A 24,990-nucleotide genomic window follows, 5' to 3' on the forward strand; every position below is an offset into this window, starting at 1 on the left:
TAGTGGAAACGAGAAACAGTTAGAGAGAAATAAGAACGAGCACTGTCCTCTGGGGGCCCTGTGGTTACCACAGAACCATGGCTCCTGGGCTTTGATTCTGAATTCTTCTGGGAAACCTCAAAAAAGCAGTTCAGAAAACAAAAACAAAAACTAGCTACGAGTGGTCTGGTTATGATCAGGCACCTCGGATATGCAAAAATGCAAATCTCCTTCCCCTTCACCCCTGCAGCCCGTCACCTCTCCTGAAAATGAGCAAACACTCTTAGAGGTCTAAAAATCTACAAAGACTAAAGACTTGATAGTTTTTACTATTCGTGTGTGTGTGTGTGTGTGTGTGTGTAGGACAATTTGTGGGACAACAGAGAGGATGACTTTAAAGTTGTGTTACTGGGTGGTGAGGTCTTGGAGGAAGTAGCCTTCTAGAAGTGAAGGGGTCACACAGCCTGTTGACCCTGCAGGAGTTCTGAGCCCACAGGCAGGTCTCTAGGGCTACAAGGCTGGGCAGTTCCCTGCTGGACAGGCTCCTGAAAGCCTGGGGATCTCAGGGACCAAACTCGGGTCCTCAGGCTTGGCAGCAAGTTGTCTTACCCACTGAGCCAACTCGCCAGCCTCAGACTTAAAATTTTAGTGTAGGGCTAACCAAAATCAATCCTTTTGCTATAAAAAATTGATATAAATAGTATAAAAGCACTTTGTCTTAATTAACATGTAATTGTTTTAGTTTCTGAGAAAAGCCAAGGAGCTAAATGACCCAGAAAGGATATTTAATTCTCTAAAATGGAATTTTTCCCCGCTGACACATGGCAAGCTTTGCTCACCTGTGAGCAGCCTGTGTGACTTCAGAACTGTGGTTGGCAGGGACAGTCATCTAGGGTGGCGACCCTTGGAGGCTGGGCTCTGGGGCATGTAGCACTGTGTCTTGGTACACGCATGTACCACATACACCCCGGCTTCTCATTGAGCGAAGATTGCAGTGCTCCCCCTAAGTTCTGGCTTCGGAGTTATGCACCCCAGAGACCACAGGCCCTGTAATGCCTGGCCAGTAACAGATAAAGTTAGAGAGTTCAGTGTTAGCATCCTGGGGTGCAGTTTTCTCTCATGAGAAATGAGCCGAGGTTACAGCTGTGTCTGAACACTTGCCTCCCATCACACATCCACTTCTATTCTGAAATTTAATCTGCAGTGTGGCAGCACTGAGGGATGGGGCCTGTGGAGGGGTGACTATGTCCTGATAGTCCCTCCTCTTGATGAGTGGGACTGGGTACCTTTATAAACAGGCCCTACGGAGCTTCTGTGAAAGCACAGAACACATACATCAAGCTTATTTTCACCTTCATCTTGGGTCTCCCAGCCTCCAGGACTGTGAGCAGTATCTACACTGTGTGAGCTCTCCCGAGGTAAGGAGTTTTGTTGCAGCGCACTGAGCAGCTGGGACAGTTAGCATCTGTGAAGGGGCGGTAAGGGAGACCACAAAGATGGCCTCCGCTACAGGATGCTGCTCCTGAGGAGCATCTAGCCTGGCAGAAAAGTCAAAGAAAACAACAAATGGAGGATAAAATGTGTTTGTTCTCTGCTAACACCCATGGTAGGCTGAGAATGGACGGCAAGCCAAGCTCCCTGACCCAGGCAGTTACTTCAAGGGGAGAAGTGTCTGGTCTAGTAGAGACGCAACAGTCACCAAATGGTGATTAGGCTCTGCCCATGCTTCTACTGACTCGGGTCATGTGTCTGTCAACACCAGTGTGAAGATGCTCTGCCACGTGGCCTTAGTCACCCCGGGAACAAAATCAGTGACCTGTGCTGATCATCACTAAGGTGGGTCCTGGGGTAATCACCGCTGCATGCGTGTCCCGGAGGAAATGAATCTGAGTCTTTTCCAGGGCCAGACCTGCCTGTTACTGACCAGAAACACCCACATCTACACATCAGCTCCACCTACCAAATGAGAGAACGAAACTGTGCTTGCTTTTGTCCCCAACACCCCCATGGAATTCCACAAATGTGCATGAATATGCAGTGGCTTGAACCATGGCAAAATGAGAGATTTTGTTTTTAAAAGCATTGATTAAGGAGCCAGTTACAAACCAGGCATCAAAGATCAGCCTCCGTTGATGTCTTGGTCCCAAATCTAGGTATTAATAATATCCATATTTCTAGGTCTGGGGAACACTTGCAAAGCATATGTTAATTGTATCATGTTTCAGAAGGTACTGAAGACTTTGAAATTATTTTGCATGGAAAGATAGGCCAGATGTATGTAACCGGACACCAATGGCTGAATCTGCCAAAACAGGGGCTCCCCCATTAACCTCTGTTTAACCTCATGGAGCTCATATTCTGATTGTGCAGGCTCTGCCTCTGAACTCTGGGTGACGCCTGCTCAGGAAGCCTGTCTGAAGGCCACTCCAGGTGCCTTTGCATGGCCCTGCCCAGCAAGACCCATAAGCTCCTAACGGATCGAGCCCAGCGGTATGAAGGATCAGCCAGCTCTCAGTGCTGACCGCTGGCCGCTGGCCAGCCCTATCCCCAGCTCTAGGCTCCTCCCACACCCATCTTCCCACCATGATTCCATTCTCCTCTTGCTCATTTCACACAGAGGGCCCCCTGTATTAATTCCCCATGCCGTTGGGCCTGGGACGCATTCGGCCAATGGTAAGAAGGGGTATGGCATTCTAACAGCTCTGCTTAGATGCCTTCAAACTCCCATAAACCATGAGGATTCACTCCCTCAAGAAGGGGCCTACTGAGAAGTGGGCACCTCGCTGCCTGAGCTCTCAAGGACTCCAGCAAGCATGCTGCAGGCTGGCGGCTTCTCCAAGATGAAGGACCACAAGAACAATTCCACTCTCGCTCTTCCACGGGTCACCTTGCCCCTCATCCATCGGGAAAGGTTGTTCCTGTCGCCTCGAATCTGGGTGGCCCCTGGTGGCTCTAACAGATGCGGTATGGCGAAAGAGACGGTTCAAAGCACAGGGAGAATGTCACTTTCCTGCTGGCCGAAGCCCTGGGACAGAGGCACGGAGGCAGCGGTTTGGGTGTCCTGACAGATAATGACGCCTTCAGCGTCACATTCCTCATCATCATCTGTTTGCAGTCACAGGGACGTCTCTGAGCAGGGACTCCCAGCTGAGCCCACTCCATCCACAGACCCAGAAGACAGCATAGAAACTCTAAGCCTCTACTTTGGTGCTGTATGTCTATGTGGTGAAATACACATAAATGTTACCGTTGAACCATTTTTAAGTGTTATTAAGAACATCTGGGGGGAGGGGCTGGAGAGACGGCTCAGTGGTGAAGAGCACTGGCTACTCTTCCAGAGGAACTGGATTCAGTTCCCAGCACCCACATGGTGGCTTGCAACTGTCTGTAACTCCAGTTCTAGGGGATCTGGCACCCTCACACAGACATACAAGCAGGCAAAACACCAATGCACATAAGAACATCTGTGGGCTGGGGAGATGGATCTGTGGGTAAAAATGCTTGTTATGCAAGTCTGATGACCTGAGTTCAAGTCCTGAGAACCCAGACACAATAGTACAAGTGCCTTTAATCCCAACATGCCCCTACGAGGAGGTGGGAGACTGGGGCAGGAGAATCACCCAAAGTCCAAGAGCCAGCAGCAAAGAGACCATGTCTCAAACAACATGGACGACAAGGACCAACACCCAAAAGTCTTACCTCCAAACACACAGTAACAATGTGCATCTGCACCAACATACAAAACACACACACACACACACACACACACACACACACACACACACACTTAAACTACTGCTACCATCCGTTCCCAGGATTTTATCTTTCTTAACTGACATTTTGTACTAACACAACAGTAACTCCATGCTGCCTCTTCCAGCCCCTGTAACCACTGCTTCAGTTTCTTTCTCTGCGACTTTAACTACTCTTGGGACCGATCATGACTGGAGCCTTACACTGCTTGTCCTTTGAGTCTGGTTATTTCTCTTAGCATGTCTTCAAGTCTCATTCATACTGAAGCACATATCAGAATCCCATCCATTTTTAAGGCTGTATAATACTGTACTGATGAAAACCTCTCTACTCTGTAGCAACAGTTATTAAATCGGTGCTGTCAAAGGCTAGGACAGCAAAGTCCCAAGGTAGTTGTCAGGACCTGGAGAGTCTGGCAGACGCACAGGGCATTTCCAGGAAAGCTCAGAGCGGGTGTGTTTGGTGACTGGCCCAGAATCCAGGCTGGAGCTCCCCAAAACACTTTGTTACCAAAGACTGGGTATCTCCTCAAGTCTCCACTCAGGCCTGGGACTGAGGGGTCTTCCTCACATCTGGGTTCCTTGTCCCAGTGTAGGCTAAGGACCTAGAGTCCAGGAAACATTTGGTAAAGATCCTGGCACCAGGCAAGTTTCCACTGAACCCAGAGCGCCTCACAGGATCTCTAGGAATGGAGGACTGTACCCAGGAATGCACAGGAGAGCAGCTGTTTATTTCTGGGAAGGGAAAGGGGGGGCTGCCGCAGCATGGATGGCTGGGGAAATTCACCCCTGGCAGCACAGCGCTGCCTCAGAACCAAGTGGGCAGCCACTGCGGAGAAGAGACCACTGGCTGCAAGGGTGGAGGCCTGGTGAGGGAGACCTGCAAGGTCCAGGCTGAGCCAGCAGGATGAGGGTCCATATTTAGCATCCCCGTGCAGCTTTCCCCGGGGCTCAGGGGCAGTAGAGCCTCATCTTCCCATTAGAGGGTCAAGGGCGGGGCTTGATCCTTGGAACGGTACAGAGCACGGAGGGTAGTGAAGTGGACGACCCAGGTTGAGTTACACAACAGTGCCCTGTTGTGCCTCGGACAGCAGTCTTCCCTCACTACAGAGGGACCACATCAGTTCTACTGTGCTCCCAGCCTCCAAATGCCACATCAGTTACCAACGGCCACACCCAGAACCCTAGGTCCGCCTCCAAGTTCCCCACTGCCTTTCACACAAGGCAGAAACAGCTCCATCCTTTTCGCGGTTTTCCTGAAGCGTGGCTTCCTCCCGGGAAGGCTTACGTCAGGAACCAGCAACTCTGGTCAGGTCTCCTTCACCTACCTCGGGTCTTGATTGTAAAACGTCAGGCTTTCAACCTTCAGGGACTTTGGGGAGCATTACACAGCGTGATGGGTGTGGCCTTGGAAGTCCGAAGCATCGGGAGCTACTGATGCCCTGCTGTTATCTGGCTTCCGTGCGGACTCAGACTCTGTGTCTCTAAGAGCCTGGGAATGGTTCCCGAGCAAATTCTTCTGGTACGATGACCACACAGAGAGAAAAGGATTTGCTGCAGTGTGAATCCAGTGCTGTTAGCAAACAGAGCGTGCTGTCCAGGCCAGAGGCCGGCAGGGAAGTCGGGAAACTGCATCCTGGCCCAGTCGCTCTGCCAGTAAACTAAGTGCTCCACATGACCCCTCCCTGGGCATCTTTCTCCATGTGCACAATGGGGCTCGCAAGTCACCCACATTCCTACCCAAACTGGGAAGGCAAAGAACCTGAGGGACGGAAGAAATAAAGCCTGGACATGTAGAAATGTGGTACTATTTAGCACAGAGAGGAGACACAGAGGAGATGATAAAAATAAATAAATAAAAGGAAAAAGAGGAAGCGAGGTGGGGGGGGGGGGAGGCCGGCGTTTTGGGTGAAGTGTGTGGCTTTGAGAAAGCTAAGAAAGCTACCGGGGCGGTTCCTTGAATGGACTCTCCAAGTCTGAGAGTCAGGGTCTAGGTTAGACACTCATCCAGCAGAGAAAAGCAGAAGGGAAAGAAACTAGGCCTGTATCATCTGAGGCACAGGTACAGCTCAGCTCAGAGGAGGAAGCCACATTCACCGCAAGTACAAAGTGTTGGAATGTCCCCAGAGAACCCTGGCCAGGCCATGTCCAGACACATTAAGTCCAACTCAGAGAGCTCTGCTTTGGGGGGGGGGGGGGGCCGCAAAGGCTAGAGTCTCCAAAGGCCAGTCATCAGGACAGCAAGGTTCGCCACATCACATCACAAAAGGAAGAGGCATGAGATCTGAGAGTTTATCTTATGGGGGGAGGGGGGAGGTCCTCCTAGAATTAAAACTTTTTAAAAAGACCCTTAACTTATTCCAAGTTCATTTCTTCATTTCTCTGTGTGTGTGTGTGTGTGTGTGTGTGCACGTGTGCGCGTGCAGCACACATGTGGAAGTCAAAGGGCAACTTGTGTGCACGCACATTCCTGTGGAGGCCAGACTTGAATTTTTGTGTCAGTCCTCCAGCGCTGTCGGCCTTTGTGGTGGTTTGAATGAGAAACAACCCTCATTTGAACACTCGGTCCCCATTGGTGGCTCAGTCTGGGAAGGAGGTGCAGCCTAGCGGGAAGAAATAGGTCATCAGAGGCGGGCTTTGGGAGGTCATAGTCTTGCTTCACTTCCAAGGTCACTCTTTCTGCTTCGTGTTTGTGGTTGAGGATGTGATCTCTCAGCTTCCTGCTCCTGCAGCCACGCCTCCCTCCTATCGCCACACCTCCTTCCTATTACCACACCTCCCTCCTGATGACAAGCCTCCCTCCTGCTAACATACCTCCCTGCCATTAGGGACTCTCGTCCCTCTAAAATCATAAGCCCAAGTAAACTTTCTCCCTTAGGTGGCCTTTGTTTGTGGTGTTTTATCACAGCAATAGAAAGGTGACTAATACAACCTGTTTGCTGACTCAGAATCTCTCACAGAGAGCTGGAGCTCACCAATTAGGCTAGGCTGGTTGGCCCCTGAGCCCCAGCCAGCCTCCTGTCTCTGCCTCCTTCGTGCTGGGATTAAAGGCATGAGCCACCTTGCCTGGCTAGGAATTTTTAATAGCACATCCCTCCTGAGGAATTAACCAGAAGCTGCATAGACTCTCAGTGATAGAAACCTTATTATTGTGTGAGTTTATTTCATTCTCATTTAGACGGGATTAAACTCTCCTCTCTCACATTAACTCTAGTGTATGCATCCTCCAGGATCCATCTATGTTGGGTTTAAACAGCCTTCCCTCACCCACCTTTCAGCTAACCCAAAGAAGCTGATGATGACCAACACTGGGTCTTCTCATACTTCCTCAAAGCACTAAGAGTGTTCAGCCTGTCCCTGGCAGCACACTGCCCAGCCCCCTCCTACCCTCCTTCGGGCAGTGGCTAGCCTTAACCACACACCGCCATGAGCCTTAACCTCACCCTGTCACGAGACACGGCTGCTCCCTCTGCTTTGCCCAGCGTCTCACACAGCCGACCCATGAGCTCTGTGCTCGCTCTACAACCGTGGGCCTCTTGCCCCACTGCAGTCCAAAGCTGAGGGACTGTCATGAGGCCAGCAGTGGACAGCCCCAAGTTCATGCCACTTGAACAGAAGACAGCAAGTTGTTTGTCTCTAGGAGACAACTCTAGAACATTCAACAGGCATTGCGGACTGCGTTTTCTCAAACTTCACTTGACAAATAGAGCAAGAGGGGCCCAGAAAGGTAGAGTGTCGATCTCAGGATAATACAGCTTAAAAAGAGGAATGCAAGCTAGCTTTGTTTTCCATATTCTTCCTATTGTCGTCAAGTGGGAGCAAGGCTATGTTGTGCCTGTCTTCTGGGTATGATTGGGGCTAAATTTGTCCCTACTTTGCATGTTTATGCATTCTGTCCACTTTTATATAAACAGTAACCCACTGAGACACTGATATGTGTTTAGAAAATATGTTAAGAGTCGGAGTAATCTTCCCCTAGGGAATCTGTGTCTTGGGGAGAGTGCTCATGCAGTGTGTGCATGCGCGCGTGCGTGCACACATGCGTGCTAACTCTCTCGTGCATGAGCACATTCAACAACGATTATTCAGCACCCTTAAAATGAAAGCACTCACGGTATGCAACATCAGAGAATTCTCTGTCCTGTAAGGGCCACCCTCAAATGCTAACCTAACGTGGTAGAGACAAATGCAGGGTTCCTCGGCCCTCATCCAGAACGGTGGCGGTGTGGACGACAAATAACCGTAACTGGGAAAGGTCCCTGCCACCAAACCTGATGGCCTCAGTTCAATCTCAGGAATCTGTGTATTAGAAACTGACTCACACAAGTTGTCCTCTGACCTCTGCATGTGTGCCTACACACACAATACACACATACACAAAATAAATCCATCGTTAAGAAAGTTTTTAAATGTCCATAACTGAGGGGAGGGGGACGTTGAAGCTCCTGTCCCTTGGGAGTTGTGAAAGACTTCAGGAAGAGTCGGGCATCTGTGGTGGTTTGAATAAAAATGGCCCCCACAGGCTCATATATTTGAACGCTCAGTTACCAGGGAGCGGAACTGTTTGGGAAGGATTAGGAGGTGTGTCCTTGTTGGAGGAGTTGTGTCACTGGAAGTAGGCTTTGGGATTTCAAAAGCCCACATCAGGCTCTCTCTCCTTCTCTCTGTCTCTGTCTCTCTGTCTCTCTGTCTCTCTGTCTCTGTCTGTCTCTGTCTCTCTGTCTCTCTGTCTCTCTGTCTCTCTCTCTGCCTGTTGCCTGCAAATCAGGATGTAAACTCTCATCTATTGCTCCAGAGCCACGCCTATCTGTTTCCCGCCATGACTGATGACAATGAACTGACCCTCTAAAACTGTAAGGAAGCCCACAGTGCTTTTCTTTTGTTAAGTTGCCTTGGTCGTGGTGTCTCTTTACAGTCATAGAACAGTAACTAAGACAGCGTCTGAGCTGCCCATGAAGGTTGACATAATTGATAAGGCGAACCAGAGCAAGTCAGCAAGACAGAGGCCCAGAGAGCCCCACTCTGGCTGGAGAGGCACAGTTGGAGACAGGAGCCAACGCCAAAAAGGCTCACGGGTGGGCAAGGACACCCAATAACAACTTGGATTTTATCCTAAATACTATGAGGAGCCAGAGAAAACGTTTTAAAAAGGGATAAATAAACAACAGCCAGGCATGGTGGCACATGCCGTTAATCTCAGCACCAGTGAGGCAGAGGAAAGTGGATCTCTGTGAGTTCGAGGCTAGCCTAGTCTACATAAAGAGTTTCAGGCCAAGAGAAAGAGGATGCATAGGAAGATCCTGGAGAGAGTGTGGGGTTGGGGGGAGACAGAGAGAGAGAGAGAGAGAGAGAGAGAGAGAGAGAGAGAGAGAGAGAACAGATTTCAGACTGAGATTTTGAAACACATGCTATAACAGTACTGAGGGCAGAAGGGAGGGTGACCAGGGTCAGGTCAAAAGTAGGAGAGGTGGGTGGAGACGTCACGAGAGAAGCTGGGGTTGGACCTGATGACTCTTGCCCTACATGCTTCTATTCAAAGTCTAAAACAAAAGAAGAAAGAAGAAGTTGTCTATCATGTGTATCTCTCACAGCTCCAAAACTCTGCCAAACCCCTCATGACGCCCACCACAGGGACTCTGTCCCAGAGACCACTGCTAACAGATGCACGGAGCAGTGGTTCAGTAAGGGGTGGGCCACATACATCAAAAGGTGGTGAGACGGTACCAAGCAAAGTCCAGGGCCAGGAAGCAGTGAGAAGTTCCAGCAACCCAGAGTAAGAAAGAAAAGACAACTAGGAAAGTTCTAGAAGAGAAAAGTCTAAGGAGCTGGGTGAGCTGCTGGATGGAGAATGAACAGCTCGGGCAGTTTAGGAAACAAAGGTGTGAGCGCCTGTCTCATGTGAGGAGAAGCTGCACATCTGTAAGTCAAGTCACACAGCCTCTCCAGTGCCCCCGTGGGAGCTGGGGGAAGGCTCCCCCTCCTGTCAGACGGGGAGGCTGGCGCACAGGATGTGCACACGTCAACAGTTAAGTAGAAACATCTGGCAGAAGAGGGGGATGTGTGGGTGAGGAGGAGGCGGACCCTGACAAGCGGGGGCTGTGGAAGGTGGCCCAGCCCCCGCACATAGACAGCTCACCCTCAAAGATGGCTGACAACAAGGATGACATCAGCAGGCAAACGGAATTTTCTCTTCTCACTGGAGGAAATGACGGTCCCAGCAAGTCTGCACCTTCCCGGAGGACCCTGACTCTACCACCTGATTCTCAGAAGAGCTCCGATCACTTTTCCCACAAGATTTTTTTTTTTCTTACGATTAAAAGCACCTGATGGGCATTATTTAGAACAACCAGGACTGGGCACCCAAACCACGCCTAGCAAAGGCACTGGGATGTTCACAACACGTGTGAGGAATACACAAAGAGCTACAAAAACCACGCATCAAGCCACAAATGAGTGACCGGCCTGGAGCCACACGGAGGTGGGATTCTGGGTGTAAAGAGTTGAAGATTAAAACATTTATCTGTTTGTATTCATGCTAACAGGAGGCCAACACAAACAAGGTTGGAGCCAGGCATGTGGGACATTCCTATAAGCCCAGCTCTGGAGAAGGCAGAGGGAAGAGGAGTTTGGGATGAGCCATGGTGGGCGACAAGACCCTGTCTCAGAAAGGAAGAGAGGGAGGGAAGGGGAGGGAGGGAAAAAGAAAAAGATAAGGTTTGTAACTTCATTTTTACTTTTCTAACCCTCCAAATTGGCTTTGAATATGGGTTGCAGTGAACTAGAAAAAACAGCGTTCCAAGGGATGAGCAGCGGCCAATGTGGCAGCCTGCCTCTGAATTCCTGGGTCGTGGTTGTGTGACATTAGACGCTCGGCGCTGTTTCCACAAAGCCCTTGGCCCAGCTCCACAGTGGAAAAGCTATTTTTATGCTCGAGCCACAGATATTTAAATGGAACTATATCCGTAATTCCAATTACATTTTGTTTGCATAGTGATCTTTTCCTCTCCTTCAGAATAGACCTAGCTATCATCTTCATTAGATCTTCTTTTAAAATGATATTTATCTGTGTGCGTGCTGAGGGTGGGGCGGGCATCAGCGGTCAGAGGACACCTTGTAGGAGTTGGTTCTCTCCTTCCACCACGTGGGTCCCAAGGGTTGAACTCAGTTCGACATTAGCTTGATGGTGAGTGCCTTCCCCACTGACCTATCTCACCACTCCATCATCATAATTGCCAATAAGACTCTTGCAAAACTCAGCATTCTCTGAGCTAAATACGGATGCCAGAGGCCCCTGATAAATGGTGGTTATAAAATAGGCACGTCTTCGGTCTTAAATTCTCAAGGAATAGCTAGCTGAGTTCCTCCCCCCTCCCTGGTCATGTCTTCATGCATTCTCTACTCCTCCTACTCTCCCATGGCTCAGGCCCTTCCTTCATGACCCCACCAGGAAAATCTAGGGCCCGAAGCAGCGAGGAACTGGTGCATTTAAAACTTTCACAAGAGCCGGGCGGTGGTGGCGCACGCCTTTAATCCCAGCACTCGGGAGGCAGAGCCAGGCGGATCTCTGTGAGTTCGAGGTCGGTCTGGGCTACCAAGTGAGTTCCAGGAAAGGCGCAAAGCTACACAGAGAAACCCTGTCTCGAAAAACCAAAAAAAAAAAAAAAAAAACCTTTCACAAGAATAATGAAATTAAGGGTTTGGTTTCCTTAAGAGACAAAACCACCAACAAATAAAACCAGGAGATGATTCTGATTAGAGGGACACTGTCCTTTGGTGGCCACAATCACCCTGATGAAAAAAGCCCAGCAGCTGAATGGTGAGGGTTGCCAATGGCCAAGTCAAAACCTCGAAGAAGTCATCCAAGAGCATCTAAATTGATTACCGAGGAAACCAAGCTATTTGGAGGTGTGGCCATGGCCCATCAGGCTAGACTCCATGAAGCACAGTCCTTGTTTGAAACAGTCTACACAGAGGGTAGGCAACGGGAAGTGACTGCCGTGTGTGGATATTAACATACGCCCAGGGCTCACTATTTCCTGTGATCCCATTTGGATTCTGATACACTTATCAGGCTTTCTTATTGCTCTTTCTATAGAGGAAGCACTTAGCTGCAGAGATGGTAAATGCCTTGCCGAAGGATACACGCCTCAGCGGCGGCTGCGGCAAAGCTAGCCTGGCGATCCAGTTCTGCTTAACTGCAACATCTATTTGTCTTCCCTTGTGACTTAGAGCTGAAGTGGGGTCAGAGAGAGCAGGGAGCTGTGGTCAGTCTTGTTTCCTTAAGGTTAAGAAGAGGGGGCTGGCGGGACAGTCCGGCAGTTGAGAGTACTTACTGCTCTCCTAAAGGACTCGTTTGTTTCCTAGCCCCCCAACTACCTGTAACTTCAGCTCCAGGGGGTCTGAAACCCTCTTCTGACCTCCATGGGCACGCACATCATACATTCACAGAAATATGCACAGATATACATAAATAATAAATAAATCTAGAAGTACTGGAACTGCTAAGGGAAAACACTTCAGGACACAGTATAGGCCAAAAAAAAAATCTTCCAACAGAACCCCAATAGCATGGAAAATAGCCCCAAGCATTAACAAATGAGGTCACATGAAGCTGAAAAGGTTCTGCACAGCAAAACATACTTTTATCAGCAGAGTGAACAGACAGCCTGCAGAATAAGAGAAAATCCTGCTACCTGGTCTTCAGACAAGTGCTTACTACACAGAAGACACAAAGAGCTACAAAAACCACACATCAAAATTAAAAACAAAAAACTACCAATCGAGAAATGGGTCAATGAACTAAACAGTTCTCAAAAAAAAAAAAGGGAAGAAATGCCAATAGCCAATAAATATTTTTCAAACATTCATGGTCTAAACAGGTAAAAGGCACTTTTCCCTTCCCTGTCTCCAGCCGCCATGAACTCCAACTTAAGAGAATCTGCCTCCCCACATCATCTCTCTAGTGTCCAAGGAGATAACTCACCTGATGGCATTAATGTGGAGCACCTCACCACCCTGCAGGTTGAAGGCCCCGAGGGGACCCCTATGCTGGAGACCTGTTCTGTAGGAAACTCCTACTGGACAAGGACTTCCCGCCTCCCTACCCAAGGGCTACTGACTAAGATCTTCTACCCAATGTCAGAGCCAAGGGTAAGATCTGTGCCAACGTGCTCAAGAAAGACTGGATGGCTGAGCTGGGCATCCGTCATGTGCTGCTGGCCATCAAGAGCTAATCCTCCTCACCCAGAGTCTGCACAATCAATGAGGAGGCAGGCTGCCCGCTTCTGGAGAACTAGGAAGAGAATGCCGCCCCGGCTGTCAGCTCACAGACATCCACGGGGGTGCAGCGGCACCAGCAGCGGAAGGGTTAAGGCTATCTGGGACCTGGCCAGTGAGGCTGCATCCTCCTTCACTGACCCCATGACCCCAGGGGTCCTTGGAGGAGCTGAAGAGTCCCAATAAACATCAGGGGAGAGAGATAAGAAGCTGCCATGAACAGGAAGTTGGGCAAGACATGGGCACTGAGGCGACTGTAGGGACCCTTCTCCCTCTCCTTCTGTTCTGTCCCCTCCCACTCTGTCTCTAAATTATTTAAATGATGGCTGGGGTGGGGGAGGGGGCAGAACCTGGATTTGATTTTCTAAATAAAGTTAGAAAAGCAAAGCAAACCAACACATAAACAAACAAAAAAGCCTGAAAACCTGGGTCCAATCCCCAGAACCCACATTGTGGAAGCCAAGAACCAACTCTATGTAGGTCATCTGACCTACGCGTGCCTGCCCACACATACACACACACACACACACACACACACACACACACACACACACAGGCAAAAAAAAAAAATCTTTAAAATAAATGTGGCTTTTAATTCCATTAAGAAAGTATTCAACATTCAGAGCCACGGGAGAAATGCAAATTAAAGCCACTTTGAGTCCCATCTCTTCCCCAGTCAGAACGACTGTCATCTAGAAAACCATTTACCAATGCTGGTGAGGATGAGAGGAGAGAGGAAGCCTCATCCACTCTTGGTGAGAGTATAAGCTATTGGGTAGACACCATGGAAACCAGTGTGGAGACAGGATATGGTAACACACGTCCAACTCCCAGCACCTGGCAGGTACAGGTAGGAGGATCAGGAATTCAAAGACAACCTTGGTTACAGAGCAGGTTCAAGACCAGTGTAGACTACGTGAGACTTTGTATCAAAAAAGAAAAGAGAACAGGAAGGTATCAAAAAACCTGATACATGTGCGCTATATAAGTGACCTAAGTGGTTTTATAGTTAGTTTTACCAATTTTTAAAGAACAGTTTATATCTTATAAACTGCTCAAGAAAAACATACATATATATGAGGAAAAGCTATCCAACTTACATAATAGGACTAATTAAAACTTGATACAAAACAAAAGAAGAATAAGAGAACAAAGGAAATGTTTGTATTTTAGTTTTTTGGAGACAGGGTGTCACTACATGGCCGTGGCTGTTCTGTAACTTGCTATGTAGACCAGGCTGGCCTCAAACTCACAGACATCCATCTGCCTCTTTTTTCCAAGTGCTGGGACTAAAGGTGTCCATGCCCAACCAAAGGAAATTTTAGAACAATTTCACTAGTAAACACAAAACCTCTAAATAAAATATTAGTAAATGATAGACTATAGAATCAAAGATTAAATATTTATGTATGTATATAGTGTTGATACATGTAAATATATTAGCTCATATTATTTTTCACATTATAATATAGAGAAAGAAATATATGATCATCTCATATAATTTCCATAATAAAGCATTTTTAAAAAGTACATAAAGTCAGTTGTTATACAATTTTTATCTTGCTAAAAAATAGTGAAAATGGAAGGAAAGCCCTTAATTTAATAAAGACAATCTACTAAAACATTAAGCCAACTTTATACTTACTGGATCTTTAAGAGAACACTTTAAAGACAAGAAGCAAAGTTGCCTACATATCACTACTGAATGCTACCAACGTAATAAGACAAGAAAAAGACATGGAAATCTCAAGGAATACAAGAGGCAAATTATTGTTGTTTTGTGATTACATAAAAAATTCAAGAGTGCCTATACAGACTACTGAGTAAAGAAAAGAGGCCAGGGAGAATGATGGGTAAGAGAAAAAAAAATTTTAAGCCAGAAGTGTTTCTATGATCCAGAAAATAGCAAATTGGAAAATAGAATGTTATTGAAAATATGGACAAAATCTATAGGAAGCCAGGCGGTGGTGGCACACACCTTTGATCCCAGCACTCGGGAGGCAGAGGCAGGTGGATCTCTGTGAGTTCGAGGCCAGCCTGGGCTACAGAGTGAGTTCCAGGAAAGGATCCAAAGCTACACAGAGAAACCCTGTCTCAAACAACAACAACAAAAAATCTACAGGAAACAGTGACTGTGAAGTGATATAAGACATCTGCAATGGAAAAATGCTAATTTTCCTTCACCTAAATAAAAAGAGACAGGAAGAACCTGGAGAGATGTCTTAGCTGGTAAAGGAGCTTGCCCTGTAAACCTGACAATCTGGGCTTTATCCCCAGAACCCATGCAAAGGTCAAAGGAGAGAACCAACTCTAAAAGTTACCTTCTGACCTGCACATGTGTGCTACAGCACACACACACACACACACACACACACACACACACACACACACACACGATGATGATGATGATGATGATGATGATGATGATGATGATGATAAATACTTTCTTAAGGAGATAGCAAGATCTAACATTGTTAAGATATCAGTATAAGCCAGGCCTGTGGTGCAGACCTACAATCCCGGCTACCAAGGAGATTAAGGCAGGAAGATTGCAAGTTCAAAGCCTGCATGGGATACATACAGAGTAAGTTGAAGGCCAGTCTGAGCAATTTAGTGAGATCTGGTCTCAAAAGAAGAACAAAAAGAGCTGGTGGCATAACTCAACTGTAGCTTGTGTGATGCCGGGATTCAGTTCTTAGAGATGTGAGAAAGACATCAGTATAAGTTAAATGTAATGTTAGTAAAAATCTCAGTAGAATTTGCTCTGTCTGTGCGCATGCAAGTAAACAAAAATTGATTGGCATAAGCTAGTAAAATCCAAAGGGGACACGAAGTCCTTTAAAATTGTGAAAGTAACAGTAATAGCAATTCTTTTGTGCTTCCTTATATGTCAAGGGTTATTCTAACATTTTCTTGTGCATTATCTCCTCAATAATACTTTGAGTGGAACTGTTATTATTTATATTCTAAGTATGGGAGACAGAGAAAAAAACTAAGGTCACTCAGCTATGAAAACACAAATGCTGACTGACAGGTGAATCATAAAAAAAAATACTTATAAAAAAAAATGAAAGGAAAAAACAACAACCCTAGAGGCTATTGGGGTGAAGACAAATTGCTTGAAATGACAATCATTTGCCATCAAATCTCTAAGCAGCGGCAGCAGGTTTGGGAAGACAATAAACAGCACAGCTCCTCCCTCGAGCTGAGGGAAACTTTTACATGGAGTTCTCCACTTCCGAGTGATCGAAAACTAAAGGTGCTTCCAGGAACACAAATATTTTAAAATTTACCAAGGAGCCCGTACAGGAGAACTTCATGTAATCCCAGGAGAAAGGTAGTGGAAACAGGGATGTGAATTTGAGATCAGCCTGAGTTACACAGCTAGTTTCAGGCCAGCCTGGGGTATATAGGAAAACCTGGGCAGGGAGGAGGCAGGGAGGGCAAAAGGGGGAGCCGAGATTGTAAATTTACACTGGCGAACGAAAAGCATGCAGAATCTGTGGTCACCATGCCCAGGACTGGAGAGAGGGCTGGTGAGAGCTGCCCTTGGCAGAGAATCTGAGTCCAGCTCCTAATTTCTACTATCAGGTGACTCACGGCCTGTAACTCCAGCTGCAGGCCATCAACATCCTCTCTAGACTCAACCGCATATACATACACATAATTTCAAATAAAAAGTATTTTTAGAGTAGTAACAGCCCCCCAAACGCACTGAATAAATACGGTAAAACACTGTGATAGAGGCAAGCCTGAGAGAAAATAGGTAGGAAACAGAGAATGTGCATAACCAGTTGTCAAAAAATAAAGGCCCAGAAAGTCCTGCTTCGGCAGAAGTTGGCTGTGAGCTTCCTTTGGCCAAATGAGAAAAGATAAACACCAAATAATGGTGGAGTCATAGCACCCAGTAGGGGTCACAAGCAAACTTCTCAAAGGGACATACATCTTCCCACCACCGAGACCAGAAAGAAATCTTTTATTTTGTTAAATATAAACAAGATCTCAAATATCAGTCTAAGTGTGATAGTTTGGGAAGGGATCCTGCTGCAAACTGCAAAAATACATGAAGTCGGATTTCAGCTGATTATGACAAGCTAACACCTGGAAGAATCCAGGGCCTTCCAGAGGTCAAGCTGAGGCTCAAGGAGTCTCGGTGATACTGGTTTTTGATTATTAGCTGTTTCCTACTATGGATTTCTCGTGTGCTGTTGTAGCTTTTCCATCATTTATTGGGCACCATTTCCCCTCTACTAAAGGAATATTTACATAACCTTCTGCGCTGACAGCTATGCACAGCCAGAGCCCCAGTTCAAGTCTCCCTGTAATTATCGTCATTGGCAGCATTCCGCCAGGTCCATCCTCAGACAGAGGAAAGTACCTTATCAGAGATACCTCTGTACTCTCGAGAACAGACTTAAGCGTCCAGACTACCTGTTTGAGAAGGCCTGGCGGATGTGCTAATTAAGCTTAACTTTCTCCTTTCCAAAGTCTTATCTCTAGTTTTAGATCCACCCTTAACAATTAACTCAAAACTAAAGGGTTCTAACTTACAGGTACATCTAGCTGTGATGGAAGTTGCCTAGCCAAGTTGCCTAGCGACCGAGCACACTCGCCAGAAATGGCGGGAGCAGAGATAGCTTGGAGAGATAAGGGTCAAAGGGATAAAAAAGCCGTTTTATTTTCAGAGAAGACTAGATGGAGAGGAGAGAAAAGAACAGGAGAAGTAGATAGAGAACTAGAAGAATGAGATGGAAGATGAGGAAGAGCCAGATGGGTAAGAACGAGATGAGAAAGACCAAGAAGGGCAGATGATCTAAGATGAGAGAATTAAGTTAGAACTTAGAGGGGACAGCGGATAAAGGTAGAGGAAAATCAGGCAAGAAAGGAGCTAGACACGAGAACAGAACTGAAGCTGTGTGGATAGGATTTTATCCCAGAGGAATAAAGTAGACGGACAAAAGAGCTCAGTGTACTTAGATTCTTTTCCCAAAAATAATTCTCGCCATTCGTAGTTTCTCTTCTGGGCCCCTGGGAAAAAGATTATTAAGGCTGATCCTATATTAACATTCCAGAGGATCCTTCAGCCTTAGATCTATTTTTCTTCCTTTTTTTTGAGATTTATCAGTTGATTCTTTATATTGTATGTGGTGGGTATGAGCGTGTGAGTACGGTGCCCACGGAAGCCAGAGGAGGGTGTCTGATCCCTGGAGCCTGAGTTACAAGTGGTTGTGAGCCACCTTACGTGGGTGCTGGGAACCAAACTCAGGCCCTCTGCAAGAGCAGTACTCACTCTTAGCCAGGGTCTCACTGCATTGCCCTGGTTGTCCTGGAACTCACAGAGATCCTCCTGCCTCTGCTTCCTAAGGGCTGGAATTAAAGGCTTTCATCACCACACCTGGCTACAAAATGTTTTCAATGAGGAGGTCACCATTATCAGAACCATTAACCTTCCAGAAATCTCTCCTTGAGAAGTAGAAGAGAGAAATCCTTCTCACATCTAAGTCAGCAGGGTTGGGTTTTTTTTCTTTTTTTTTGGGGGGGGGGTGCTTACAAACAAACTGATCCTCCTGAAGAAATTAGGTAGTACCATAAAGAGGAGGGATAAGTGACCTCCAGGACCTGGCTGCCTGTGAGAGTGGGCTTCAGAATCATGCCGAATATCCCCATCGCCATTAACATCAGCCAACCTTGCCAAGGCATGGGATTACCCAGGGAGCCAGGCTCCCAGATGCCAGTTCACTACCTTGTTTACACAGAACTAAGCATCAAGACACGACGCGATTGTCTCCCCAGCCCACTCACGCTGCTGAAAAGAACAGCGAATGCCCAAGCGGACAGCTCTGGAGACAGAATCTGCCTAGTCTACTTCAAAAATTCCAGCCTTATACTGGAACTGCACCAGAATCCCATGGGTTCCTGGAACTCCAGTCTGGCTGGGAAGCTTCCAGAGAATTCTGGCTACATCTCATGGGGTAGAGCTGTTTCCCAACTGTGCTGTAAGTCTGGAGCAATTCTCAAAGACTTCCAAAGAGAAAGGACAGTGGAAGATGAAGAATTTGGGAGGCAGATTTTATAAGCAATCAAAATATTTGACTCTATTAAAGCAAGAAGTATTTCCTTTTTCTACTTTTCCATAGTAATATTGATAAGTTATGTGTAGGGGCAGTGGACCGTAGTAATTGGGGTGCATAGACTTTCACCACCAGCCTAAGTTCAAGGTTTGCTTCCCACAGTTGGTGCCCCAACAGCCATGGCAAATTCCCCTCTAATCCTGGCTTCTGAATCTCCACAATGGAAATAATAATAGCTCTTTCCTCAAAGACGTTTAAAATGAAATACTCCATGTGAAGTGTTTAACACTCGGTGAATGTTAGCTATCATTACTGTCAAAAGCCGAGGAACCCTGGCAAACACGCAAAAAAAAAAGCAAACGCAACTGTAATCCCCCCATCCATTTCAAAGCATATAATTCCAATTGTTACAGGTGTATTTTCAAAGAGCAAAAGGCTAGTGCTTTCTAATCCATAACTTGCTATTTAAATTCACCCCGCGCTCTAAGCATCTCCTGTGTGATTCAGTATTCTGTACAGTGTAGTGTTTAAAGGCCACGGAGCATTCCTCCAGGTGAGTTTACTTCTGACAACCCTGCCCTCTTCCCTCGAGATGTAGATCCCACACTTCCTGTATTTCCAACCCCTGTGACTCAGCCAGATGGTGGCTGACTTTCTCCTGGCTATTTGGAAATATGGCCTCCGCCTCACTATCCAACATGCTCACCCTGAGCTCAGGGACCCTTCCGTGGTCTTCTGGCATCTCCAGCATCTTGCCTTGAAGCCCATGCTGAGGTGCAGACCACTCTGTTTAAACTAGATCCACTCCATGGTGGGTGCAAAAGGGAACATTGCCAGATGGGCAGTTTTTCTCCAAACAGTATAAGGTTGACTTCCAGGACTTTAGATACCCGATTAAAAACTCTCAGGAAGAGGAAGAAATGGAAGATTCTTATCAGGAGGCATTGTTTTTCTAAGCAATGAGGCCATACAAGTTCAACACTTGAGGATGTGCATTTCAATGAAGGAAGTCCTAACACTTCGTGATGCTCTGAGACCACTGACAAAGCCTTACTGATTCATACAATGTGGGGCTGTCAAACTGGGCAGAAATGAGTTGTATCCTGTTTAAAATGAGTGTCCCCCCCCCCCATTTTCAATGAATTCAGTTTTTTTAATCTTTTTTATTTATTCCTTCACAATGCCATACGTATATAAAATGTACTTTGATCATCTCCTCCCTCATTGTTCTCTTATCTCTCTCTCTCTCTGTGTCTCTCTGTCTCTCTCTGTCTCTCTCTGTATGTGTGTGTGTGTGTGTGTGTGTGTGTGTGTGTGTGTGTGTGTGTGTTCCATTTCACTTTATTAGGATTACTTGTTTTAGCATGGATAGGGAGTTATTTACTTGAGCAAGGACAGCTTACCAATAGTTACAGCACTAGGAATAACCCCCCTAGAAACCATTATCTGTAGCTCCTCGGGGAAGGGTGGGGCCTCATGAGCCACTCCCCCATCCATGACGGAAGGCTGATGGGCCCAGTTTTGTGCAGGAAGCCTTACTGGTTGCTATGAGTTCATGGATGCATCATCCATTCCACGTTCAGAAAAATAGGTTTTCTTGGCATGCCTTCCCATTCTTCAGTTCTTCCATTCTATCCGCCCTCTCTTCAGCCATGTTCCCTGAGCCTCGCAGGGGAGGATGTAACTATATCAACAGTCACTTCTTCTCAGTACTAAAAGCAGTTATGAGTCTCTGCATTACCACATTCTTTAAATCTTTATTTCTACCCTGACCTGCTTTAAAAGGTTGTCTGCAACATGTGTTATGATCCCATTGTTGTCTGTACAAAAGGAGAATAAGTCTTTCAGAAGCTTGTCTTCCTTAGGGGATAGCTCAAGGACCTGAGTACAGATTCTCAGCACCCACATAAAACATTCAACTTGGCAAAAATGGGGCATGCCTGAGCAGAGACAAGATGATGCTGGGGTTTGCCAATGAACTGGGAAAAAAAAAACAAAACAAACAAACAAACAAAAAAACCAATGTGCTCCAGGTTCAGTGAGAGACCCTGTCTCAAGGGAATACGGCAGAGGATGATTGAGAGGGACACCCAATACCCTCCCCTGCTACCCACAGATGCATGCACACAGGCATACACCACACACACATATAAACACACCCTCAAGAAATAGACAAAAGGGTGTATTCCTCTCATACAGTGAAGTGCGGCATTCCCCAGCAGTTCCTCCCACACAGCTCAGCTTTGATGAGGTCCTGGCTGCCTCCAGCAACTCTGAGTCGGTGAGGCAGACAATCAACCTCACTCAATCCCTAAAACACAAACAGAACCACAACAAAAACTACTCTGCATCCGTCTGCACAGTCCCACGCAAGACTCAGCAGGCTTTCTGGAAGCACCCAGAGGACCAAGTCCATCATGGAAACACTGATTCAGCCTTAATAGGACCCGACATAAAAACCACACAAACGGACTAAACAGCCCTTCCATCCTATCAGAACTCAGCTAAAGCCACGGTCTCTTTGCAGTCAGATTAGGTGCACTGTCTGTTTTGTTTTGTTTGTGGTCCTCCTCATTTTAGCCTCTTCCATTATTCTTTCACTTGTTTGCATGGCTGCAGACAGGCAGACCAACAGGAGAAGACAACAGCCTTCCTGCCCAAGCACGTCAGGCAAATTAAAACTTCTAGCCTGAGGGAGGCTGTAATAGCCGGGTTAGAGCAGTCTGAAAAACAAGCTCCCACTAAACACTGTTAGTGGAGACTGAAGTCTTTACTTTCGGAAGACCAGCTTCTGTATTTTATTTACTATAAGCTGCTTTTCTGTGGTTTGTTTGTTTTTCATTTATGTGGCAGCAGTGGAGGGGGCATGGTGTGTGCCGTGGTCCGTGGGTTGAATATGGAGAACAATGTGAGGGAGTGGGTTTTCTCCTTGCACTGTCTAGGGTCCCCAGCAATCCAAATCACCTTTACCCCCCCCAGAGCCATCTCACCGGCCCTGATCAGAATTTTTTGGCTAGCATTCTATTTTTCTTTATGAGCTTTGCAGTCTAATTAGATTAACTGTCAATTGTTGGGGGAGATGAACAGTTGGAAAGAAAAGAGACAGACGATAGACAACTAGATATCCCAGATGGGTGGAGTTCTAACAAGGAATACAATTTCATTAACACATGCACCCACAAGGTCCACTTACTTAATCCTGGCACATGTCATTACTGTAGCAAATATTAGGGCAGTGTCCCAAAACCTGTGCGTGACCCCTTGGCCTGGCTGCCTCGGCCTGACTGGTCCATCTCAGAGGAAAAGAGGGGATGGAAGTGAAACCAGCGGCAGGACCACCAAGAGCAGGAGCTAGGAGGACTTGGGGTGGGGGGGGTGGGGTATCGTAGGCGTGGGGATCCTGAGTTCCAAGGCGCTCTGCCCGACAGGGTCTGGTGCCCAGGTCTGGGTGGACCGCGCATGGGTTCCTACAGTCCCCGCCCGGTCCTGCCCGCGGACCTGACTTGTTCGTGCAGTTGGACTTTTCTTTCTTTGCAGTCAGGCCCAGGGCACAGAGAAGTCTGCGGGGCCCAGCCCCTCGCGGGCCCTGGACGCCCCCAGGGTGTCGAGGAGGGGGAGCCCAGGAGATGTCCTCTGCCCCCGCCCCCAATCTCCAGCGAGCCCCGGCGACCCCACCCTGGAGAGGGGCTCGGGTCAAGCCTCCTCCGGCCGGTCCCTCACTCACGGGCAGCGCGGCTGGGGCTCCGACTCTGGCCGCGGCCATCCACACCGGGAAGAGGAGAGGGGAGGAAGGGGAGGGAGCAGGGGAGGGAGCAGGGGAGGGAGCAGGGGAGGGAGAAGGGGAGGGAGGGCCCGGGCGTCTGCCGGGCAGGGGGGCTGCGGGGAGAGGCAGCGCGCGGGCATTCCTTCTGTCCCCGCCCCTCTTCCCCTGCGGGATCCTCCCTTCTTGCTCCTTTCTCCACCCTGGATCCCCCAAAGTTTTTCTGGTATGAGATTGGACATTCGCTTCTCTCCACAATCCAGCTAGCTGTCCCGGGCAAGTCTGAAGTCTCCAAAAGGAAGAGACCTAGCTTCACCCGCAGAAGCTGGAAAAGGGGGTCACCAAATTATTCTGGGGGCCTCTATGAGTGCCTCCTCTTTTTTTTTTTCCTTCAAAGTAGAACCAGCCGGTTCCACAGCGAAGGGTGGGGAGTCGTGCTAAGAATCCCTCCTCCCTGGGTGAAATTCACAGATGACCAGGTGAGTGAGTGAAGGGCCACGCTGTGTGCCGGAGGCTGGATTATGGCAGCGCTTCCTGCCTGTCTCCTGGAGAGTGCCCTAAGATGAGAAGGGAGGGTCTCCACCCCAGCGTGGTTTCCCTGTACTCTGCCAACAGGTGACTGACTCTCAGGACACCCATCTTGACCTCTTTCTCAAGCGAGACTGAACCAGTCACAGCAAACAAGGGAAGTAGGGCGTCCCTTTTCCTGGAAAGACACCAAATCCCAGAATGGAGGCTTGAGTTGGATTGGCTAGGGTGTCTGGGAAGAGGACACTCCAGGCCCTAAGGTGGTTTGGAGTATTTAGGAGAGGTGGGAAATGGTGCAATGGAGTGTGAAGCATGACATCATGAAGGTTTTTTTGTTTTTGTTTTTGTTTGTTTTTTGAGACAGGGTTTCTCTGTGTAGTTTTGGTGCCTGTCCTGGATCTTGCTCTGTAGACCAGGCTGGCCTCCAACTCACAGAGATCCTCCTGCCTCTGCCTCCCAAGTGCTGGGAGTAAAGGTGTGCACCACCACCGCCTGGCGAAATCGGGAAGGTTTTTAAGCAGAGCATTTGATTCGAATGGATTCCCATCGTTTTTTGGTATTCCCCAGGATGGACACTCAGTGGGGCACCCAGTGAATCCCTGTGGTATCAGAATGTCAGTCGAGAACACTGGTTTAGTGGTCAGCAAGATGGACTGCCCGGGAAGAGAACTTGTGTGTAACATCTCAACCTGAGTGGTGGGCCGCCAGGTGAGAGGAAGCTGGGAATTCTGGTGGAGCAGCTCCCTGAATTCACACAGCAGTGGGATTCCTCTTAAAACACTTTCCCGGTGTAGTCTTTGTGGCCTCAGAAAACCTGGTAAAATGGAAAAGATATTCAAGTAGTCTGCCCAGCCACCAGGATCCAGGGAGGGAGCGGATGGCCAGAGAGGGAACAGGTGTGTCTCATGCCACACAGTTGGACACACTGGGGATGTCATTCTCTGGTAAGATTTCTAAGTGTGTTTATACTTAAGAGTATAACACAAATAACAGAAATAAACAGAAGGAGTGCCCCTCACCTCCCCATTTCCCCTCACTACCATCCCAGGAATGGCCAAGATCTGAGGTCTGTTTTGCGTGAGAGCCCAGAGCATAGGGAGTAAAATCCTGGTAACTTTGGCAGACAGGAGCTGGTCCGCCTTCTGGTAAGGAGGTGGGGGGAGTGGAGAGCAAGAAGGGCAGAGGAGACGGAGAAAGAAGGGAAGGAGAAAAGGTGAGGTCTGGATAGACGGGGCTCAGTGGTGCTCACCTACAATGCAAAGCCTGGAGTCTGATTGCTAGCACGTGTGTGTGTGTGTGTGTGTGTGTGTGTGTGTGTGTGTGTGTGTGTATTCAAGGAGACAAGAAAAGGGCATCAGATTCCCTGGAGACAGAGTTACAAGCAGTTATGAGCTTCCCAGCATGGGAAGCAAACTCTAGTTCTCTGTCAGAGCGCCAAATTAGACAAATGATGATTGATAGATAGATAGATAGATAGATAGATAGATAGATAGATAGATAGATAGATAGATAGATAGATAGAGATGATGATGATAGATACACAGATAGATGATAGATTTGAAAAAGGTAAGTGGCTGAGTTATGCTGCCCCTCTGCCTCTGTGCCTTGTGTCTACCACTAGCTT

At 47.7% G+C, this 24,990-nt stretch overlaps 1 protein-coding gene and 1 pseudogene across 1 annotated transcript in view; one reads left to right on the plus strand and one right to left on the minus strand.

The window, feature by feature from the left end:
- The window catches only part of Ston1 (stonin 1), a 43,040-nt gene extending 20,179 nt beyond the window's left edge, over positions 1-22,861 (minus strand). The window contains exon 1 of the mRNA XM_059248644.1: positions 22,803-22,861. The gene's annotated coding sequence lies outside the window, so the exon portion shown is untranslated. The remainder of the gene's footprint in view (positions 1-22,802) is intronic.
- On the plus strand, positions 9,580-13,267 carry LOC131897673 (ubiquitin-conjugating enzyme E2 S-like; annotated as a pseudogene).
- Positions 22,862-24,990: the final 2,129 nt, after the last annotated feature.

The sequence above is a fragment of the Peromyscus eremicus genome, chromosome 22 (genome assembly GCF_949786415.1).
Source record: "Peromyscus eremicus chromosome 22, PerEre_H2_v1, whole genome shotgun sequence".
Lineage (NCBI taxonomy): Eukaryota > Metazoa > Chordata > Mammalia > Rodentia > Cricetidae > Peromyscus > Peromyscus eremicus.